The sequence below is a fragment of the Podarcis melisellensis genome, assembly GCF_964234715.1.
Source record: "Podarcis melisellensis genome assembly, chromosome: 1".
NCBI classification, from domain to species: Eukaryota; Metazoa; Chordata; class Lepidosauria; order Squamata; family Lacertidae; genus Podarcis; species Podarcis melisellensis.
Window position 1 is genome coordinate 23722533 of NC_138528.1, and position 14566 is coordinate 23737098.

Here is a 14566-nt window from a genome sequence, read left to right on the forward strand (position 1 = left end):
TTCACTTTTGCCCATCCTGCCCTTTACAGGGAAACACAGGTCATATTCTTGACATCAGCTTTGCTAGTTGCATTGAAGTCTCAGTTACAGATAGCTGCGGATCCTGTTCTTCCCGTACCCTCCAGATTCCCTTCCAGCAATTGTAACTTATACTGCTAACTGTTGTGTTAACAGCAAAGTGTAACTGTAGATGCTATGGTTCTTGAGTCACACAGAAGCTTACAGGCAGCTGGAGCTTTAGGCTAGAAGATGTAGCTGACTTCTGTTTTTCTTTTTTTTTCCCTGGCAGGGAGATTTGCCTCCTTTTGCAATTACATAATGACTTCACAGCGCTCTCAAGGGGATAACGGCCTGCCATCTCTCCCCATGCAAATGCAGTTGATTTGCTTTCTCTTAAAACAAATATTTACTCAAGTCCATTGCTTTTCAATCTGGATTTATATGTCTTTTTAATTGACATGTAAAGTCTAGGCTGATTTTAAGAACACAGAATGTAGATAAAAGTACCCGTATTTTTCGCTCTATAAGACGCACCAGACCACAAGACGCACCTAGTTTTTGTAGGAGGAAAACAAGAAAAAATATATTCTGAATCTCAGAAGCCAGAACAGCAAGAGGGATCGCTGCGCAGTGAAAGCAGCAATCCCTCTTGCTGTTCTGGTTTCTGGGATAGCTGCGCAGCCTGCATTCGCTCCATAAGACGCACACACATTTCCCCTTACTTTTTAGGAGGGAAAAAGTGAGACTTATAGAGCAAAAAAAACGGTAATACAATGGGTAGTGGTGATTGCTGAGAAACACAGGTTGTAGGAAGAGTCTTGGGAAAGATGCTGTGCTGTGCACTACAGGCCAAGGGCATGCTGTGAAGGCACATAGTTCAGTTGGTAGAGTATTAGATGCTTAATTCGGGGTCATGAGTTTGAGCCCCATGATGGGCAAAGGATTCCTGCATGGCAAGGGGTTGGACTAGATGACCCTCGTGGTCCCTTCCAATTCTACAGTCCTATGATTCTATAATGCAGCAACCTTGCTGAAGCTAAGTAGGTCTGGCTTTGGGAAGTGCTTGGATGTGTGTCACCTAAAAAGGTAAAGGGACCCCTGACAATTAGGTCCAGTCGTGACTTACTCTGGGGTTGCAGCGCTCATCTTGCTTTATTGGCCGAGGGAGCTGGTGTACAGCTTCCGGGTCATGTGGCCAGCATGACTAAGCTGCTTCTGGTGAACCAGAGCAGCGCACGGAAACGCCGTTTACCTTCCCGCTGGAGTGGTACCTATTTATCTACTTGCACTTTGACGTGCTTTCGAATTGCTAGGTTGGCAGGAGCAGGGACCGAACAATGGGAGCTCACCCCGTTCGTGGGGATTCGAACCGCCAACCTTCTGATCGGCAAGTCCTAGGCTCTGTGGTTTAAGCCACAGCGCCACCCACATCGCCACGCCATGATGTGTGTCACCTCTAGAGGACTGCAAAGAAAAGGTAGGATACGAATAAAATCTGTTTCACTCCCTTGGCCTTTACGTACTGCTTCCATACTTTTAGAGATAAAAAGGTCTGGGAGCAAACCAGGAAAAATGGGGAGGGGGGAAGTTTTGCCCTTCCCCTCATTTGTCTGTTTTTATTTCTGGGCATTTTCATATTCCTTACTACTATCCCATGCCCCACCACCACCAGTCTGCCACTAAATTGCTCCCTGCACAAAACATGCAGCAAGTTTTAAAATCCAACTCAAAACCAAGCATGCCAGAAACATGCTTCCAGTCCCTGTTTCTTTGGGCTCACAATCTGCTGTCCTTTTTGGCCTTGGTGTACACAGTGGTGGAAAGGAGAACTTAAAAGAGGCCTGCGGAAGTCCTTCTGAAACTGTGCGTGCAATATAATAATGGCTGTCACTAAAATTTTAAAACATTAAAGAAAACCCTTCCCCTTTTAAGCAAAAAAGGCCTATTCCCTTTCATTTGGTGGCTTGGCACAGGTCTGCCATGTGACCGTACTAGGACACATCAGTAGGCATTGCATGACATGATGGGAGGCAACCTAACTGAATCTGACACAATGTCACTTCGATACACTGGGGAGATGTATATTATTAGTATGTTAGGAACTGCTGCAGTAACTAAAATATCCCATTACCTGAGGTTTGCCTAGTTCCTCCAGCCTCCATATGAATATGCTCGTATTTAGGAGGAATTCTGCTCCGCTTCAAACCTGCCCCAGAATAAACTCTCTTGTTTAGGGGAGCCTTTTGCTGGCTTTCCACTGAAATACGTCTTTGGCTGTGTGGCTAAAATACAAACTAAGCTGATCCACTTGAAGAAGGCAAATAATTCAATTAGATCATTCAATTAATAAATAAGCAATAAGGCTGGAAAAATGCAGTGGTGAATGCGAAAGCGCAACAAAGCAGGCTCTAGTCTAGTTGCAGCTTGCCAAGTCCTTTCCGTTGAATTAGAGAGTTGTCATCTAGCACAGAGTCATATTTAAGTCTGTTTGCTGCTTAAACTGGAGCTGTGCTGATTAGTGGTTGTTGCGAAGGTCAAATTACTGCAGAACTCCCTCGGTGTAACAACATTGAAAGAAAGTGCTAGGTGCGCGGCGGATAGGACAGATAAATAAAAACAAGGCTGCACCAAAAGTCGTAATCCCCTCCATCTGAAGTCAATAATTACTCCCATTGATGTCACCGGATGGCAGGATTCCGCCCTGCACAGTCAGAAGAAAGCGAAAAATCGTTCTTTCCCACTCCCATTTACCAGTATATATTTGTTTTAGAGTAAAGAGATAAATTGTCAAAAGAAGAGTTTGCGTTTCATGGCTTATCCCTAGGGGAGGTCACTATAATTTTTCATGTGTTACACCAAATGTTACACCTAACTCTAATCAAAGGAGAGAGAGAGAGAGAGAGAGAGAGAGAGAGAGAGAGAGAGAGAGAGAGCTGGTCTCCTTGCTCAACAAATACTCTGTTTCTTATTTATTAAATTAGCAATATACCACTTAGCCGCAATTGGCTCTATTGTGTGGTTTGATATTCTGCTTTTCTGTAGAAACAAAGTAGCTTACAAAGACGAATGAAATAGGACACAAAAAACACATGCCAGCAACTTGATTTATTTTATGTATTTAAAATATGTTAATACTATTCTTAAGGGGAGGCAACCCCTCCCAAGTTAATGGACAACTACAGTACAGTACAACAATAAAATAATTAAAAGCCAGTAAAAATGAGCATACGGGTGTGTACCAGCCAAATCACAGCAGAGTTCAATTAAAAGAACCTCCTGTTGATGGAAGGGAAGCAGCAATTTTTGCTTTTCCTCTGACAGTGCTGCTAACTCTAGGGGGCCCTGGGTGCCAGGGCACCCACAATTTGTTTATTTTTTGTGGGTGCTCAGCAGCCGCACCATGGGTCTCTGACGCAACTACTGGTTTCTACCAAAAAAAGTTGCATCAGAGTCTGAGGCTCTGCGAAGCCTCGGAAGGGACTTCTGGTAGAAACTGGAAGCAGCGACAAAGGTCTCATGAGGTCTTCAACATGACCTCTAGTTCTTAAAAACACACTTGCACACACATATCATTAAATGAATAATAAGAAATATAATTTCCAGATTTGTAGCTATATTTGTCTGTTTCAGCAGAAACAACAGTCTTCCCAGTCTTTAAGATCCCATGAGACACTTTCAAGAAGCTTCAGTTTTAACAGAGGAAAGGATGACCTCAGAAGACCTCTGTTTAATGTTCAAAAATATTCAAAAGTTCTCAATTGTCACACAAGATTCATTTGCACTAAATTTTAGAAAAAAGATAAAAATTGCACTAACTCTCCTTTCAAGTAGGTAGCTGTGTTGGTCTGCCATAGTCGAAACAAAATAAAAAAAATAATCCTTCCAGTAGCACCTTAAAGGTAAAGGTAAAGGTACCCCTGCCCGTACGGGCCAGTCGTGTCCGACTCTAGGGTTGCGTGCTCATCTCGCTCTAGAGGCCGTGAGCCAGCACCGTCCGAAGACTCTTCTGGGTCACGTGGCCAGCATGACGAAGCTGCAGCTGGCGAGCCAGCACCAGCGCAGCACACGGAAACACTGTTTACCTTCCCGCTATAAAGCGGTACCTACTTATCTACTTGCACTTAAGGGTGCTTTCGAACTACTAGGTGGGCAGGAGCTGGGACCGAATGACAGGAGCTCACCCCGCCGCGAGGATTCGAACTGCCGACCATACAATCGGCAAGTCCTAGGCACTGAGGTTTTACCCACAGCGCCACCCGCGTCCCATAGTAGCACCTTAGAGACCAACTAAGTTTGTTATTGATATGAGCTTTCGTGTGCATGCACACTTCTTCAGATACTCTGAAACAGAAGTTTCAGTGGACTTCTGTTTCAGTGTATCTGAAACAGTGTATTCAGTGGACTTGTATCTGAAGAAGTGTGCATGCACACGAAAGCTCATACCAATAATAAACTTAGTTGGTCTCTAAGGTGCTACTGGAAGGAATTTTTTATTTATTTTTTACTCTCCTTTGTTTCTCCTTTATACAGCAAGACAGTTTACTCATCATGGCAGAATTTAACATATATGGGGAAAGGCATGCATAACATCCCAGAATCTTCCAAGTTGGACTGGGAAAGACCCCAGAAGAATAACTATCGGTAGATGTAGACAGTATTGAACTAAGGCCAGCCAATAGCCCTCTGATACGGTGTTCCATTCTCTTAAGACCTTTAATCATAGGACTACTTTCTTTTCCATTAAGTTGCATAAACCAATCTAGATTATAAGCAGCGCTGTCTTTAGCATATGCGCCGCCGGGGTGCAAAGATCCGCCCAGTGTCCCCAAACTTAGTTTAGCGCCCAAATTAACTTTTATTATGCTTATGTCAGACACCACACTTACGCCTTATCTCTTTATGTAAAAGAAACAAACTTTTTTATTTGCTCATTTATTTACAATACACTTATACTTAAGAATACAACACCACCACACTTAAACTTATAAGTATTGTTTAGGCACCTACTTAAGAGAAACTTCAGTTGTGTCAAAGGTGCCGCTGACCCCGCTGCTGCATAGCAGCTCAATACAAAACATAACATAATATTTTAATGTTAGAGTTAATTTCGTGTGCACGGCGCTATTGTGAATGACAAGCGCCATTGTTGAGTCTGATAAGTGCCGCCATTGTGAAGGGCAAGCGCCGTGCTGCCACTGGTAAATGAGCGCACAATGTCGAATGTCCTTTAATGAAACAGTAGGTATACATTTCGGTAATACCTAGGTATATATGTATTTTGTTTTTCTAGCTTGATCAAAATTATTTATTATTTCATAACAGGTAGATAGTTAACAGCCTAGACAGCTTCAGCAGTGGGCGCCGGGTGCCCCCGAGAATTCTGTGCCCGGGTGCCCCGCACCCCTTGCACCCTCAGGTAAAGATGGCCCTGATGATAAGTGGCACTTCTTTAGGAATAGTAAAAAAGCATCATTCTTTTGAACATCTGCAGGCACAAACAGGAAGGCACAAACAGTTTAGTCCCTAATTACCTTTTACGATCAGTGAAATGAGGTGAATAATACGCCAGACTGTAAGATAATTATAAGGCACCCTGAGTGCCATATAAACAGAAGGATGCATTGCAAAGAAGTATTTCTCACACATTCCTAGGTGAAAGATCTGTATTTTTGTTTATTAGCTTTAAGCTGTAAATTAGGTGTTTTTTAAGATTAAGGTTGGACCAATTCATTAAAAAAACAAAAACACTACTTGCACTAGTGTGATATCTATCATGGATGGTCATTAATTCATTCCTTCATTTGTTTGGTAAGCAGTTAGTTATTTTTACCAAAGGAGACCTCAAAGCTCATGGTAACATTTGGAGGCAGGAATGGTTTCTTTAAACTTGGCGAGGCACAGCAGGAACAGGAGCATGGAAAGCAAATTCATTTATTCTGAATCACCAAGGGAGAACCTCAAAGGAGCTGTAGAAAAGTGACAGAGCAGATTTAATCTTTAGCATCTTCAGCTGAAGAGTTTTGGGTAACAGGGATGAGCAAGATCTCAATAGCGAGACCTTGGGGTGCTGCTGCTAGCAAATATCCCAGCTAATTCAGTTGATCAGAGCATCATGCCGATAACATCGAAGCTACAGGTTTGAGCTCCTCGGGTAGGTGGCAGAATCTTCCTTTTATAGTCTGAAAGTATTGTATGTCGGTTAAGTAGCGTTGTATGCAGAATTCAATCCACAGGAAAAGGAATCTGTGTGAGCCCTGGAGAGCCACTTCCAGTCATTGAAAACGACGCTGAGCGAGAGAGTCCAATGGTTTGAATTTGTATTAGTTAGTTTATTTCCTATTAAAAGCCCTGCTGGTTCAGGCCAAAGGCCCATCTTCCTGTTCAGCTTCTTGTTTTCACAGGCCAGGGAAGGTAGATTTGGGCCACATGCAAGATATTCTCCAGAAAAGGTGTGTGGATCTGATTCCAACAAGGTGCTCTCCTAACAAGGGATATATCTCATATACACAGGAAGGGCAGAAAATATGATCATCGTTGAGTAACAGTTGGGTGATAACACTGAGGCCGGTGCCTCCCTTCCCCATGCAGCATCACCCGGGATTCATCCCTCCGGTCTCCCATCAAACTGATGTGACCCATATCCAAGGACATGAGCACACAACTAGCAGAGTCCAAACAGACGCTCAACCTTGAGGAGTAACACCTAAGCCTAATTTATTGCAAATTAAATCAAACGTAACAGAACAAAGAAGAAACATGGCTTCTCTCTCTGTCTTTCTTTCTCGGAGAGAGAACAATAGCTATACAGAGCGGAAACAGCGTGTCTCCCTTTCCGCTCACAAGACTCCAATAACCAGTGCTGGAATGTAAACAGACATGGGACATGTAACAATCCCACACATCTGCAGCAAGGAAGGAATGGAATTCTCACCAGCCATATGTTACCTTTTCATTAAATTTCTCAAATGAAAAATGTGGGCTCTATGGTTGTCTCACTGTTATTGCACAGCCTTCCCCAAACCTGGAGGATAGAATCCCAAATCTCAGACTTAATAAAGGTTGATTATGATTATCCTGGTGTGATGAACTCTGCACATGAGCAGAGATTATTACTTCACACCTTCAGGACTGAGCCATGCATTGTAAATGTGCTCTGATATGCCCCTGCTTAAAGGAAACAATCAGTTTTTGTCTCTTCATTGGTTGGAATACTTTGTTCTTTTAATCTAGAGATTTGTCGTTTCATTATGCATGTTGTATTTCATCACAGATAAAATACACTGGAAGGTTTGGACAGGTCTGCATACCATAATAATATATATCCAGCTTTTACAACAATGCATAAAACTGATTCCCCCCTTTAGGAATAGTCAGTGTAAGCTGCAGGTGCACTTCCTTTGGAAATACAAAGCCTTTGGGCGAAGTGATCTAAAATAACCAGGCAAAATTTCCTAAAGTTATATATCTCAACGGTTTATAGTTGGTGCAGCAAAATCATGAATGACACGCAATACATGTCTTTATGTACTTTTTTTAAAATGGGAGGAATTCAAAATAGTGCTGTGGCAATAGTTCTGTCAGTGCAGGCATTTATTTCAACTTGCCAGATGGGATGATCCCATCTGCACTGTTTGGGGCATTCTCGCGACTAAAATTAGAATAATTCCATGAGGGATTAGAATTGTGAGTGTGGTGTTGTGGATAGAGTCTTTGACTTGGACCTGGGAGACTAGGGTTCAAATCTCCCCTCAGCCAACTCTATGCATGTACATTGCTACATTTGTAGAACTTTCTGATGTACTTTGAACATGTGGGAGCAAGGGAGCATGGCAGTTGCTTGTGGCAGTGAAGGGCGGAGCTTATTCACATGGCTCCATGACCCCCCCTTCGCACATGGAAGATGTTGTATAAGCCCCCATATTCTCAGCAGTATTTTTATTTCTTTATTTCTAGATGGGAATCTATGGGTTTTACACCTCAGATGCCAAAATATATTGGGGTTAGTTCTGACACGAGCTGACAATGCAGGCCTGATTTGGAGTAACACACTTCTCTTTCTTGTGGGGATGCCATATCTCAGCAAACCACAGCTTTGATGCATTAATTAACTTATTTCTTGGCTCACATTTCTGCACAGTAAGTGAGAGTTAGTTAGCTGAATAAAATCCACTTTGATTTCTAAGTCTATCTGTCACTGACAGGAGGAGTCTGTGCCGCATATATAGTATCAGTATCTTGGGGGAAAGCATAGAAGTGGAGGAGAGAATTCCCATTGATGTGAGTGGGCTCAACTTCATTTATTTCTGTGAAGTTTTATAACAAGGGAGCCTTTCATTGTCTCATTAATTTACTTCTGCAGTGAAGTCCACTAATCAATATTTATCAGGTTTGCCTTAATGCCAAGTCTGAGAATTTATTAACTAGATAGATGGGTTGCCTACTTGCATCGCTTCAGGTATTTATTGAAGCTTTGTGCTGTTCTGTGTTTTTGTTTTTAAAAATCCCTTATAGCTACACCTGTAATTTACACCATGCATTCCAGTTTACACACATGACAAAGCTGCTTCTGGACTGAAACAAGCAAAAACACCTGAAACCACAGTTGAATATGGTATTTTGTTGAATATGGTTGTCCATTAAATTATTCCCTAATTTGGGGAAATACTAGCATATCAATGAGGAATTTAGACTAGAGTCCTGGCATCTGGTTCCCTTTTGGCAGCAATTTATATAGGAGCAGCATTCATCCATGTTATTCCTGCCACCAGAAGATGTAAGAGTCCAAGTTCTACCTCATCTGTTGTGTATTTAGACTTGGGCCAAATGTGATGTGTCATCCAAATGAGGCTCAACCAACTTCTTTCCAACTATTGTCCCCTTTAGGACAGGACTACTTCCCATCTGATACACAATTTTTGTTTCAGTCACAGAATTGCTCTGGAAAATGATTCCAGGGCTCACCAGAATTGGTTTTAGTGCAGACTCTAGCACATGTGAAGTTAATTGCCCTTTCTACAATCAACCTTATAATCACTAGTTCAACTTCTAAAAATTAACACAGATTCTCTGTGTGACCTAAACTATCAAATATACATTATACTCATCAAGATTAAACAAATAGATCTAGTTTGGGACCTCAGAAGAGATCTGTTAAACATCATGAGGGAAATGTGGACCCCATGGAAACAATAAGAGCCTGATCCAGCTGGACTTTTTATTTCCTCTCAACAGAGGACCTCAACCACCAGCTGCCTCATGAGAAGGATCCTGATGAGCTGGAAGAGGTCTCAATCTGTCAGACACTGAAAGAATTGACAGATTGATCCCTTTTTCTCAATTCTGGTACAGCCCACTGCAGGTTCCCGTGAAGTATGCTTACCATCTTGTCTAGTTTGAGCCTTCTCATAAGGCAATCTGAAGTGTGCTAGTAATTCAGTGAAAATGCTAATTCCTTTACATGATTCCGGTACATCTGTACTCTTGTTTGGTTTGAATATTGCTCATTATGGTCAATCAGTCTTAAAAGCTCTTGCTGTCTCCTGAAAAATAAAGACTGACGGCTCCTGAAGGCTGTCTCTGGCAAAGCAAGGATGAATGATTCTCCTCCATCTTATCACTACTGGTAGGTTAAAGCTGATTTACTCTTAGGCATATGTTTGCCATGTTTGTTTTAAACTGTTTTTAAAGCCATGTTTTATATTGCTGTAACCCTCCCTGGCACTTTCTGGGGAAAGGCTGGTGGTAATCATCGTAATCGTAATTTTATCAATTAGCAAAAGGCCAGAAGGAGTATTCAAAATACAGAATACCACGATAAAATGCACTAAAATCAGGCTGGTATGAGGAGGTTAGCAAGAGAAAAAGAACTAAGAAGTGTGTACTACATATATATCATATAGATATTATCAAACAAATTATATACAATTAAAAATGTATTCAAATCAAAGAATAAATCGTTCATTGTGTGCATTTCTTCCAACACATCTTAAAACATTTTCCTGCTTTTGCTGAGTAAAGTTCATAAAAGATGCCATTCCTCAAGGATATACATGGATAAACTATCAGGTTGAGCAGAGAAACTGAGGACATAAAAAAAATTGAAGCCAAAGCTATGGTATATGGTGTAAAGGGTTAACAGGAAGTGCAGCTAAAGCTCCTCCTATGACTCAGTGGGTGAGCTTTATATTGTGTGTGCATTTCAGCCCTCTTCCAGTTCACTTCTGGGTAAGCTGGCCTCAGACCTAGTCTTGTTTACCCTCTGCTTAACAAAGCAACTGTTCTGTTGTTCTCTTGAAGTCACTGCGGTGCTGCATGGTTAACACAAGGGTGTGCAACTGTGAACAGATGCACAAAAGACCCACTTAAGAATATTACATTCGCCCAAATGTGGGGAAGCTTTGGTCCGCCACATGTTGCTAAACCACAACTCCCATCACCCCTGGCCATGGGCCATATTTGCTGTGGCTGATGGGATCTGTAGTTCAGAAACATCTGCAGGGCCAAAAGGTCCCCCACACCTACTTTAGGCTATAGTCCTGCTAGTCTGGAGGTTGATACGGCCGGGAATTGGACATTCATAATAAGAACAAAACTGTAAAATCACTATAAAAACAACACATGGAACAGGTATGCTTATTTCGCCAAAAGCACAACAGAGGAGGATGGTTGCTGTGGTACCAGCATCGGTTCACATAGTCCCTGGCATGCTCACGCTGACCCAAATGCTGGGCCGGCTTATAAATACCCTGTTGAAAAACAAGTATTGTTGTTGTTTAGTCATTTAGTTGTGTCCGACTCTTCGTGACCTCATGGACCAGAGCACGCCAGGCACTCCTGTCTTCCACTGTCTCCCGCAGTTTGGTCAAACTCATGTTTGTAGCTTTGAGAACACTGTCCAACCATCTCGCCCTCTGTCGTCCCCTTCTCCTTGTGCCCTCCATCTTTCCCAGCATCAGGGTCTTTTCCAGGGAGTCTTCTCTTCTCATGAGGTGGCCAAAATATTGGAGCCTCAGCTTCACGATCTGTCCTTCCAGTGAGCACTCAGGACTGATTTCCTTAAGAATGGATAGGTTGATCTTCTTGCAGTCCATGGGACTCTCAAAAGTCTCCTCTAGCACCATAATTCAAAAGCATAAATTCTTCGGCGATCAGCCTTCTTGATGGTCCAGCTCTCAATTCCATACCTCACTACTGCGAAAACCATGGCTTTAACTATACGGACCTTTGTTGGCAAGGTGATGTCTCTGCTTTTTAAGATGCTGTCTAGGTTTGTCATTGCCTTTCTCCCAAGGAGCAGGCGTCTCTTAATTTCGTGACTGCTGTCACCATCTGCAGTGATGATGGAGCCCAAGAAAGTAAAATCTCTCACTGCCTCCATTTCTTCCCCTTCTATTTGCCAGGAGGTGATGGGCCCATTGACCATGATCTTCATTTTTTTTATGTTGAGCTTCAGACCATATTTTGCACTCTCCTCTTTCACCCTCATTAAAAGGTTCTTTAATTCCTCCTCACTTTCTGCCATCAAGGTTGTGTCATCTGCATATCTGAGGTTGTTGATATTACTTCCAGCAATCTTAATTCCAGCTTGGGATTCATCCAGACGAGCCTTTCACATGATGAATTCTGCATATAAGTTAAATAAGCAGGGAGACAATATACAGCCTCTTGTCCCACATAGCTTCTTGTCCCACATAGAGATTTCTCAGGAGACAGATGAGGTGATCAGGCACTCCCATTTCTTTAAGAACTTGCCACAGTTTGCTGTGGTCGACACAGTCAAAGGCTTCTGAATAGTCAATGAAGCAGAAGTAGATGTCTTTCTAGAACTCTCTAGCTTTCTCCATAATCCAGCGCCTGTTTGCTGGATTATGTAAAACAAGTATACATACTATAATCCTGCCACCAACAATGCAGAGTGCTTGTGGACAGAATTGATTGGGCTTTTCTGTTGCCACTTATTTATTCCTTTATTGGATTTCTGTCCTGTTTTCCTTTTTTAAAAAAAAATTAAAATATCGAAGCGGGTATGAATTTGTTCATCCACCCTCACAGTAGTAACCCCAGCAGTTTCCATATAGCAAATTCTCACTCCAGGGCACAATAACCATCTGTTCTGTCAACACCACTGCCTGCCTCAGAATGGTAAAAGTTTGCTGTTAATGCGTAGGCACGGTTTGTATTACTGGCAGATTGAATGTTCAGGAGAAGTTTCCAGTAATATAGCACTGACAGAAACATTTCTGAGATGTAGGTACAATGCATCCTCACCCCACCTGCACTTTTTGCAAATGACACATTAAATTGCCCTTTTGTTTTCAAGGGCAAGTATTGGGTGAGTTGTTCATCTCATCTTAAACTGATTGCAGGTTAATCAAGGGTAGTGCTTCTTGACATTAAAGCTTAAGAGAAAATAATTAGAAGCCCTGGCCAGGATAAAGAGCTGTTAAAACAATTTCTATTTGGCAGTAATTTCTTTTGCACAGCAGCTCAGAAAGAGACTACTCAGCTTTTCCTCTCACCTGCCTGCTTTAATTTTTATTTTATTTGGATGCGGAGAGAGAAATGAATTTGGATTGTCCTGATATTGTTCCAAGCTATTTCTGCAGTTGGTTGAGTTTGAAGAATCGTTTACTTTCAGAATTTGTAGAACTAGATAGTTCTTCAGTGAGTTGTTATACCCGCCAGACATGTAAACCTACACTTAAGATTTCTTACAACAGTGAGCACTGGAATTTCCCCCCTTTTTTCTGCTTGGTTTTATTGAGGTGCTCTTTCCCTCAACCTTGTGCACCAGTCTACATCACTAAAACATGCAGGGTGATCTCCAACTAAGTTAGGGGTTCCCAAACGGTGATCCTTAGACCACCACAGGTCCACAACCTTCATTCAGTGGGTCTGTGCAATTTGATTTCTTTTTTTAAAAAAATAATATTTATTACTTTTCAAAATAATATTTATTACTTGTGCAATTTGATTTCTATGGACTGCAATAAAATAAAATATAAGAAGCAACGAAACACAATTAAAACCACACAGCAACTAGCCAGCACATGACAATTACTACAGCAAGCAGAAAAATCATTAATTGGTCCATCAAGACTTCCAGCAATTTTCAAATGTTCCACAGAAAAAATATTTTTGGAACCACTGAACTGAGTCACCCTCATAATAGTCCCATTGATTTCAGTTAATCTGACGTAGCTGGGTGTCACCCATAACCTTTTACCAAACCCCCCCCCAAAAAACGCTCTAATTGACCAGACTTTATAAATTGATTTTTATACAGTAGGTATTAATTTTTACTTCAATCACATTCCCAGGGTAGTTTATAGAAAGAATCAAACAATGTATGTATGTATGTATGTATGTATGTATGTATGTATGTATCTTGTTGGTGTTTTCCAGTCTCGGTGAAACAAAATCAGGCCTTTTAATTCTCTGGCTGCCTGAGTGATCAATCATCACTTTATCTCCCCAGTCAACATCTGATCCGACTCCATCTGGATCAGTCTGCTTATCAGCTGGAATTATCTCCTTTTCTCTTCTCGATTCCCTTTTTCCAAGAGGCAAGTTTCTCCAGCCGGTTCCTTTCGCTGAACAAATCTACAACCCACCTCCATTTTTGGCTGGGTATATCCACCAAGCGCATGGTTCTGCTTACAGCAACCTGCCCTGTCTACCTTCCCTTTTCTATTCATTGCCTAAGCTCCCTTACAAATGCGTGTTAACAGGCTCTGTGTCTGGTTGCCTGTGCTGGCAGCACCACTACAGCTGGACGTAAACTTTTGACCTCCCTGTGCTGTATCATGGGCCATGTTGATAGAAACAATTAACCCTGCGCCATATGAACAGTTGCCCCAGCCAGAAAGGTCCATTCAGCAAAGCCCATTATTGCTGTCAATATGCAATTTAGGAACTAATATAACCACTTATTGCTTCTGCTTTTTAATTTGTTTGCATTTGTCTTCTAGCTGCTTTTCTCTTCTCTGGCCTTTATTGTTATTCCTTTCGGAGCTATTCTTTCTTTGTCTGTGTCTTCCCGGCTTGGAATCTATTATGAAAGGCTGCAGTAGCGCACTGTAACCTTGGCTGAGCTGCTAGCTAATCCCTGCTTTGGAGGAAAGCAAAGCAGGAAGCAGAAAAACAGAAGCTTTGGAAGAGAAGAAACAGAAAGAAGCTGGGAAGGGGGAAGGGGTGGAAATGCACTTACAAAAGCGACTGCTTTCTGTCTGCGGTTGAAATGATGCCACACTGATTCTCCCTAAAACAAGTTTTGTTTTACTGCAGATGGAGTCAGCCCAACAGCCATTTCCATTGTAATAAAGCGCAGCTGGGTAGATTCTGTAATAGCAGCAGGTTCTGTAACAGCAGGTTGGCAAAGGCGTATCTATCCTGATGAAGAACTCTGGAGAACTTGAAAGCTTGAACATTATTTTGTGACAATTTGATTGGCCTAATTCAATGTATAACCCTAACATGACTTTCACCTTCCTTCCTTCCTTCCTTCCTTCCTTCCTTCCTTCCTTCCTTCCTTCCTTCCTTCCTTCCTTCCTTCCTTCTTGGCATA